The sequence below is a fragment of the Balaenoptera ricei genome, chromosome 15 (assembly GCF_028023285.1).
Source record: "Balaenoptera ricei isolate mBalRic1 chromosome 15, mBalRic1.hap2, whole genome shotgun sequence".
NCBI lineage: Eukaryota > Metazoa > Chordata > Mammalia > Artiodactyla > Balaenopteridae > Balaenoptera > Balaenoptera ricei.
Window position 1 is genome coordinate 80971247 of NC_082653.1, and position 9725 is coordinate 80980971.

The following is a 9725-nucleotide window of genomic DNA, read 5'->3' on the forward strand; positions in this document are numbered from 1 at the left end:
TAAAAAATGTACGTTTTACTGTAAGAAAAGAGTCCATGTTTATTCAGCAAGTATCTGTCACTGTGTGCCACCGTGGCCACAGCAGGGAACAGACAGAGGCCTCTGCCCCTGGGGAGCTTGGGGGGTGGGGAGCTGTCTGCTGCCCTGGGAGGCTGGTCCTTCTGCACGGAGCACACCATCAGCCGGGCTGCCCCCCGCTCAGGCACAGGCCAGAGAGACATGGGTGGAGACCAGCAGGGGAGGGAGGGGACAGTCACACAGAAGGTCCCGGGGATGCCAGGAGGGACAGTGGAGGTCCTGCTGAGGGCGGGTAGGGCAGGGGGACCCCGGTGAGCTGAGGGCTGAAGGGCGCCCAGAGGCCAGGGTCCCAAGTGCCCAGGTAATAGGAAAGGACCTTTGTATTCTATTACAAGTTAATCACTAAAGAGATGTTGCCTATATGCTTATATTATACATAATGGCCCATCTCTGCGAACCCTGCCTCCCAGGTAATGAGCGTTAAGCTAAAATACCTTTGATTAGCTCACGGGGAACATCCTGACCAGACCCACCTGTGGATGACTGTAGGAAGGAAAAAATTAACACATCCCCTCCAGAGTCTGGCGGGAACCAGGACTTCACCTCCTTCCCTTTTAGTGTAAAAGAAGCCTGATTTCTAACTTGGGGAAGATGGTTCTTTGGGACACGAGTCTACCATCTTCTCAGTCTGCTGGCTTTTGGAATAAAGTCGCTATTCCTTGCCCCAGCAACTCATCTCTTGATTTATTGGCCTGCCCTGCAGTGAACAGTACGAACTCGGACTCGGTAACACCCGCAGAGCGCAGGAAGCTGTGAAAGTGGAGAAGCTGACGTGGTGGGGGTGGAGAGCCCTTTGAGCAGGGGTGAAGGGTGTGCTGCAGCCCTCCAGGAGCCGCCTCCCCATCGTGTCCCACCAGCCTCCGCCAGCCGCCCACCCCCCCACCTCACCGTGGCTCCAGGGCTCCTGGTGTCTGTCAGCCCAGCCAGGGCCTGTCCAGAGCTGGAGCAGGGAGGCGGTGGCGCCAGAAGCCATGACAAGTTTATGTTCTGGCTCCTGCTGTGCTGGCCCCATGCCGAGTCCCCTGTCCTGCCCATAGTCATGCTTCTCCCCTGGGAGCTGGCAGAGGCTCAGCCAGGGTTCTGGAGCTCAGGGTCTCCTCAGAATCATGCCGTGCCCCCCAGCCCTGGGCCATCTCTGCTCAGGGGGTGCCCTGAGAGCTGTGCCTGGCCCATGTGCCCACACCTCCCAGCCCCAGCCCTGATCCTTCAAGTCCAGCCTGGTGCCACCTCTTCCAGGAAGTCCACTCGGAACATGTCTACCCTCCATGGAAAGGGGGTGCCCTTGGTTGCTCCGAGAGGCTGGGGTAGAGATCTGGTCCCAAGACTCTGGATTCCCAACCTTCATCTTTCAAAACCCAAGACTCTTGGTTTTCCACTTGCCTTGCCTCATTTTTCCACTTTGGGAAGGGGCAGTTTTCACCCACAGGGGCTGGGGCTGAGGGGCTTAAGTAACCGCAGCTCTGGGGAGGCCTCAGAGAAAGGGGACCTCTGAGCTCCTCCTGGCAGCCCTGCTCGGCCACTGTTGGGACCCCCATGCCCACAGGGCACCTCAGGGACACCAGTCAGCAGCCGTGTGCCTGCCCTGCCCACCTAGGCTTCGGCCCAAGACCACTCTCGGCCACCTTGGGACCTGCAGCCTCTCCCCGCCCCTGCACAAGGGGTCCCTGGGGAGAACCGGCAGGGAGCAACATTCCACTTCGCTCTGCCCCCAGCTCAGTCAGAGTCTAGAACGTTCCCTCTGTCTCTGTATTTTCTCTTTCTGACTTCCTGTCTGTCTGTCTCTCTGCTTCTGTTTTTCTCCACTTGTTTCTCTGTCTTTTTCTCTGTCCTCCCAGGGAGATTGGGAGCCATGCTAGGAGTAGGTGACTTTGTCAAAATGCCTTTGCAGCAACTTGTCTACAAAGCAGATGTAACAGCAGCCCTTTGTCCCGGAGTTGCGGTGAGGATCAAGGACGATGAGGCATGGCCCGCACACAGTAGGCGCTCGGTCTGTGGCTTCCTCGTCCGTAAAAGGAGGATGATGGGAACAGCCCCTGGCTCCTGCTAGGACTAGTGAGAGGATGTTCCCGAAGTTCTCAACGCAGAAAAGTGCCTCCTGAGCTCTGCTGACATCAGTGAGCTCTACTCATAGCCATGCTACGAGGTGCCCCCCTACCATTGCCCCACTTTACAGATTAGGCAAATGAGGCTCAGAAAGACTGAGTTACTTTCCCACAGTCACACAGCAGGTCTTATTGTAGTAGTGGAGCCAGGATTTGAACTCGGTGGTCTGGCTCCAGGGCCCACATGCTTTACTGTGGGCCTCGGTTTTAAACTTGTATTTAATGCTCTCTGACTAAATGGGGCAGGCGGGGGTGTCGAGATTGGCCTGGCAGGGGGAAGCTGGGAACAGAACCTGACTGGCCTGTGAATGACTCTCAGCCGGCCCCCTCCAGGCATCTCACAACTGGCCGGTCCAGACCTCTTGGCACACCGCTGTCACTCGGCCTGGAGCCTGCCAGGGCTCCCTGTGGTCCCGGGCTCAGTCTAGAGCTCTGCACTCAGCCTCTGTGGGTCCATAGCTGGGCCCCTCTGACCCCTGTGTGTGGGGGTGCCCTTGCCCCGCCTCAGCACCTGCACCCAGCTCCCTCCCCCCGCCCTGCTCCTCCCTATGATCCACTGTCTCTGGCTTTCTCTCTAACTTAGAGCAATGCCTGCGCTGCCCTATTCTCCTGGGTCCTGTCTCCTCCCAGAAGTCCTCTCTTGGGTCCCGGCGGAGACTTGGCATTGGGAGGGGGGAGGACAGAAGGGCGGCATGAGAAGGCCTTTCCTCTGGGCAGGGACAGCTTCCCCGGGAGGCCCTGTGGGCAAGGGGCCTCCAGCTCATTACAATCCTTGAAGTCTGGGGAAGGGGAAGGGCACTGGCTCCAAAATACAAAAAAACCTCCAAATTTTAAAATAGTAAATGTTTACTTAAATTTCTTCTAAATGTCAGTTTCATCCATTGTTAAATTTAGCATTTTAAGACATGTCACTGTGCTTGAAAACAATTTGTAGGTCACATTACATTCTCTCACTTTGGAAGAATCCCCAAGATTCCTAAGAACGCACTATGTTTGTGGAGAAATCAAGGCCAGCAGCAAATCAAATGAGTTCCTGGAATCCAAAGAGCTTCCAAAGTTAAACTATAAAATTATTTTCAAATATTTTTACAGCCACAGAAATGCATATAAAGTTGGGGCATATTTGCATTTTTTTGATTGTGGTAAAAAAGAAAACAAAAAACATGTAGCATAAAATGTATCACCTTAACCATTTCTAGGGGCACAGCTCAGTACTGCTAAGTACATTCAGATTGTTGTGCAACCAGTCTTCCGAAGTTTATCATCTTGCAAAACAGAAACTCTATACCCATTAAACGACAACCCCCCATTCTCCCTCCCTGAGGCTCGAACCCTGGCAACCACCGTTCTACTTTCTATTTCTGAGTTTGACTGCACTAGACATTGCATATCAGTAAAATTGTATAGCATTTGTCTTTTGTGACTGGTTTATTTCACTTAGCATAATGTCCCCAAGGTTCATCCTTGTTGTAGCAGGTGTCCGGATTTCTTCCTTTTTAAAGGCTGAATTATATTCCACTGTATGTGTATAGACCACATTATCTTTATCCATTTATCCATCAGTGGACACTTAGATGGCTTCTAGCTCTCTTTTTTTTTTTTAATTTATTTATATTATTTATTTATTTTTGGCTGTGTTGGGTCTTTGTTGTTGCGCACGGGCTTTCTCTAGTTGTGGTGAGCGGGGGCTACTCTTCCTTGCGGTGCATGGGCTTCTCACTGCAGTGGCTTCTCTTGTTGCGGAGCACGGGCTCTAGGCACGTGGGCTTCAGTAGTTGTGGCTTGCGGGCTCTAGAGCGCAGACTCAGTAGTTGTGGCGCACGGGCTTAGTTGCTCTGCAGCATGTGGGATCTTCCTGGACCAGGGCTCGAACCCGTGTTCCCTGCGTTGGCAGGAGGTTTCTTAACCACTGCGCCACCAGGGAAGCCCTGCTTCTATCTCTTGACTACTGTGAAAAAGAGCTGCAATGAACAAGGGTGTGAAAACCCCTGTTTTCACTTCTTTTGGAAATATACCCAGAAGTGGGATTGCTGGATTATATGATAATCCTATCTTTACTCTTTTGAGGAACATGGTATGGGTGCCTTTTTTAAAATTTATTTTCCAGTTTTACTGAGATATCATTGACACTCAACATTTGTTGTAGGTTAATGATTTGATATAGGTATGGACTGGGAAATGATCACCACAATAGTTTACATCCGTCACCACATATAGTTGCAAGTTTTTTCTTGTGAGGAGAACTTTTAAGATCTACTCTCTTCGCAACTTTCAAACATACAATACAGCGTAGTCACTATACATGACCTCCCCAGGACTTATTTATCTTATAACTGGAAGTTTGTACCTTTGGACCACCCCTCATTTCCCCACACACACACCCCACTGGGTGCATTTTAAAATGTTTATTGGGGTGTGGAGTGGAGCCCTGGCTGATGCAGCTCCAAAAATAGTTCTGTGTGATGGGCAAGGCATGCAGGAGATCCAGAAATAAAATTTTAATTTCCTATCTCTCAATGTAATCTTGATCAGACCCTCACTTCTCATCTCAGCCAATTCGGGTCCGACCCCCTCCCTGGGGTAGCACCCAGGGGGCTCACCTTTGTCTAAGCCTCTTTCCCCATCCCTGGCAGAGGCTGGAGGGGCAGCTGGTCCTCCCGGCCTTTCCAAGTCTCCTCTGATGCTCAAAAACCCAGACTCTGCAATTCAAACACTTTTTTCTTTCTATGCTACTGATTTGCCGTGAATTTCATAGACATGCTTCGAAACTCAAGAGCTGCCTCCTGTCCTGTGCCAGGAGCACTAAGACTTTCACGAGGCTTAGGCACTTTTGCTAGTGTGGGTCAAGATCTTAAAACTTATATTTTACAACCACTTTGGTATAGAGATGGATGCAATCCAGGCTGGATTCATTGTTACATATTCATTCCTATTCATTCTTCCTTCTGATTCTAAAAGAAATTGAAACATTTTGTAGGTCCCTAAAAATATGTGGGCAGGGATACTCGATTCAAATGACGTGGGTTAGGGGCACAGGAAGTTCAGGGTGGGAAGGAGACCCACATGCTAACATTTCAAAATGTCAACCCACTGAATTTCCAGCACCCAAGTCCATCCATGTCACTTTTCTGCTCCAAACCCTGCCCAGGAGAACAACCGAGCTCCCTCCCAGCAGTCAGGACCCTTCGTTGGCTGGTTCTCATCTGCCCTTGCAGTCTCAGGTACCATAGGCCTCTGACACCTCCCTCTTGGATGTTTCCAGAACACCCCAGCCTTCATCACTCCCGCACACCTTTGCTCAGGCTGCCCCCTCCACTGGGAGCATCCCCTTCCCACCTGGACCACATCATGCACACCTGTGCATCCTTTGAAAGCCAGCTCAAATGTCACTTCCTCTTTGAAGATCCTGCGCCCCCTCCCTCCTCCGTATTCCTCATTCATTTCTCTGCTGTAGCACTTACCTGCCCTTTGATGTCCATCTCTTCCCTTCAGGCTGTGAACCCCTTGAGGGCAGTTGGTTTTCCCATGGATCCCCAGCACCCAGCACCAGTCCTTGAATGCTGACTACATACGCAGATGAATGAATGAATGAATGAATGAGGGAAATAGGAAATGAGAGCAGCGGGGGGCTGCCCCTCTGTAGCCCCCCCCACAGATGGAGGGTCTGGACTGATGGTGGGGCCAGGCTGAGCTCCCCTCCCCGTCCCACCCTCTGACTCACCCCCTCCCCAGAGACTGGTTTCTGGGAAAGTGCTGGAAGCTTGGCTTGCCTCCCTGGCTGAATCCTCTGTGTAGACCCCATTCTGCCCCAGGAGTCCCCGTGCTCAGAGGTTGTGCTCTGAGGACACTGGGCCAGGGACCAGGCAGTGCAGAGGAAAGGGCCTCGCGTGTCAGTGGGGATGGGGTCGGGGTGGACAGCAGCCTGAGGCCCTCCCGGCAGCCCCCACGGAGCCTCCTCCCTTTCTTCTGAAGTGGAGTGAGGCAGGATGCCGGGCACCACGGGAACCACCGGGAAAAAAAGGGATCACAGCACCTACGCACAGGTTGTCATGAGAACCAAATGAGAAAACCATGGGTGCCCAGAGTCCAGGTGGGCATCTAGTGGGTGCTAAAGGGATGTCATCTGGGGTGCAGCATGGAGAAGTTCAAGACCCTGCAGGGACTACTGTCACCCTTGGGGATGCCCAGCACCTGAGCCCCCTTCCTCTGTCCAGGGCCTTCCTCCCTCCCCCCACCCCATCTTCGGAGGCAGGCCCCTCCCGGCACAGATGTTGACAATGCTGTCCCAGCCTTCCCAGCTTCGTGGGGACGCAGGGGGTGCGGCTGGGTAACAGCTGTGGTGGCAGCACCTGGCGTCCAGAGTCGGCATGAGATGAGGGGTCTGGCCAGGGCGTCAGTGGGGGTGTCCGCACCAAGCCGCTTCGGGCATGTGATTTGGGGCATTGTCCCTCGCTGGGTGTGGCCTTTGGGCCTGGTTCTCTGGCTTTCCCGGAGAATCCATGACACACTCAATAGCCTCTAATGAACCCCTTTCTATTTAAATTAGTCCGAACTGGTTTCTGTTGTTTCGAACCAGAAATCTGGGAAGTGCGGCCCCCAAAAGCTAAGGGGATTGTGGGTAGCATCATTAAAGATCTAGTGCCCAGAAGAAGGGAGGGTTTGATCTGTTCATGTCTGCTCTGTGGAGCACAAAGCACAGAAGGGAGGCCCAGCTCCACTCTGGAAGCTATACTCCAGAAAGGCTCGTGACAAAGTGGAGGTTTCTGGGGGACAATGACCAGGTCAGCGTGGGTCTAGAATTCATAGGGGGGAGGGGAGCCTGGCTTGGAGCTGAGTAGGCTGAAGGCTCTGGGGAGAACAGCCATGGTTTAGGCCCCAAGGACCGCTCTGGCAGCTCAGGGGGTGTGGGTCCAGGCCTTGCTCACAGTTGGACTAGTTTGACAATGGACAGAGCTGCCTTTAGAGGGGGTAAGCTCCCCAGCATTGGAGGTAAGCAAGGACTGGGTCCTGAAGCAGACAAAAGAAGCCTAGCCTGGGCTTCCGTGGCTTGGCTTTGGGGTGTGTCTCCCAGCTCAGTGAAGAGAATATCTTTTTTTTTTTTTTTAATTAACTTATTTTATTTATTTATTTTTGGCTGTGTTGGGTCTTTGTTGCTGTGTGCGGGCTTTCTCTAGTTGCGGCGAGTGGGGGCTACTCTTGTTGCGGTGCGTGGGGCTTCTCATTGCAGTGGCTTCTCTTGTTGCGGTGCGTGGGGCTTCTCATTGCAGTGGCTTCTCTTGTTGCGGTGCGTGGGGCTTCTCATTGCAGTGGCTTCTCTTGTTGCGGAGCATGGGCTCTAGGCACGCGGGCTCAGTAGTTGTGGCACGCGGGCTCAGTAGTTGTGGCATGCAGGCTTAGTTGCTCTGCAGCATGTGGGATCTTCCCGGATCAGGGATGGAACCCGTGTCCCCTGCACTGGCAGGTGTGTTCTTAACCACTGCACCACCAGGGAAGCCCCGAAGAGAATACCTTGCAGCAACACCCAAACACTAGATTTGGCAGAGGCCCTCCCTGCCCACCACCCACCAATCAGGCCTCAGTACAGCCCACGGTGGTGGGGAGTGAGCCCCCAATTTACCAAGAAGCCAACAAACTTCTTCTCACTCCCCAGGGGGCCTCGCCCAAACCCAGGGATGGGGGCACATGCCTGAAGGATGAACAGGCAGAGGGGGCAAATCTCAGTAACTGAGGATGACTGATAAGGGCCTTGATAAACCACCTGAAAAAATAGCCCTAAGTACACTGAGAAACCATTATTTTCCTACTGATCACTTAGCCAAAGATCACAGATTGATAATTAGCGTGCTAGCGAGGACACAGGGGAGCTGGCACTCTCCTGTATGTTGATGGCTGTGTACACTGAAACCACCACTGCAGCAGGAAATTTGGCAAATCCTACGGAAGTCCCGCCCACACATGTCTTCTGACCTAGGGATTCCATTTCTAGGAATTTATCCTTGGTTACATTTGCTCACGTGCAAAATGACGTGTGAGCCATGCTATTGTTCGGTGAAAGCAAATGATGGCGGCAACCTGCTCATCCACGAACAGGGGACATCAAAGAGATGATGGATGGTACCTCCACACAACAGAAAACTGGGCAAGCGGCAAAGAGACCAAGGGTGTTTTTTGTGTACAGATATGCACGGCTCTCCAAGATAAAATAAGTGAAACTCTCAGTGTAACCACTAAGCTACTATTTGTGTATGAAAGAAAAAAACACAAACTGCATGTCTGCTGATGCGCTGTAGGCAGAGACTGTGTCCAGAAGGATGCACAAGGGATCAGGAATAGTGGCTGCCGCAGGGGAGGGGAGCGGCTGGGAGAGAAGCGAGACTGACTTTTCACTGAAGGCATTGTAAACCTTCAATACCTTCTGAATTTGGAAAAGCATGCATGTAGTGTATAAATAACAAAATAGGAAAAGAAAACAAAATGTAACAGGAAATAGAACCTGCTAGGCACTCTGACACGAAGTGTGTCCGGGGTGTTTTGGGCAGGTGTCACTGCTCCCTCTTTGCAGGTGATGAAATGGAACCAGCTCGGAGAGGTTCAGGGAGCCACCCAGCGTCACCCAGCAAGGGAGTAGTGGGGCTGGGGCTAGGACCCAAGTCTGCAGTCATGCTTGGGGCAGTACCTTCACCGGGAGCCAGCTGCCCAGGGCCAGTCGTTGCTGTGCCAGCCCCGGACTGTGACCTCTAGATCTGGGAAGGGGGACAATTCTAGAAACTCAGCTCTAGACACCGAGTCTGGGAGAAAGATCGTGCCCCCTGTGGAAAGGCCCTCAGTCACGGAGTTCTGGGGAAGCCAGGCCTAGCCCTGCCAGGGGAGAGCTGTGTGACCTCCAGCAAGTTAATTTCCCCTCTGTGAACCTGAGCGCCTCATCCAGGTTCCCACTGAGGGGATGTAAAAGCCTTAAATGAGGTGATGACTGAGAAAGCTCACTCCTCGCAAGCAGGTTCACCCAAATAATCCAGGTCTTTCAAACTGGCCCCCGCACCTCTGGATCCCCCAAATCTCTGAGCTGTCCTGCTTCACCTCCTTCTGGGTCCACGCAACTCTAACACAAACACTCCTATTGTTTACTAAGTTCATCCGATTATTCATCCATTCAATTTACACCTTTGCAGGGCCTCCAAGCGTCAGCCTCGGATGGCCAGGGCTATCCTCCTCTCACGACCCCACCCGCGCATCCCCGCACTTGCTCACGCCTCCCAGAGCACACTCGGGCTCACAGCCCTTGAGCGCCTGGGTACAGGCACTCGGGCCACGCCCTCCGCCCACAAGGACCCGTGGCGCAAGTCACCGGGGGCCCTACGGCTCCACTAGTCTAGAGGGGCGCCCATCGCCCCTCAGCTCCAGCCTGCGCTCCCCAACCCCTCAGCGCAGACCCCTCCCCTAAACCGCCCCAGGTGCCCAATGAGCGCCGCGGCTCGGGCCTGCCCCGCCCACCCCCGGGGAGCCCCGGCTTCCGATTGGTCCGCCAGGGCGCTGTGTCCCCCCCCC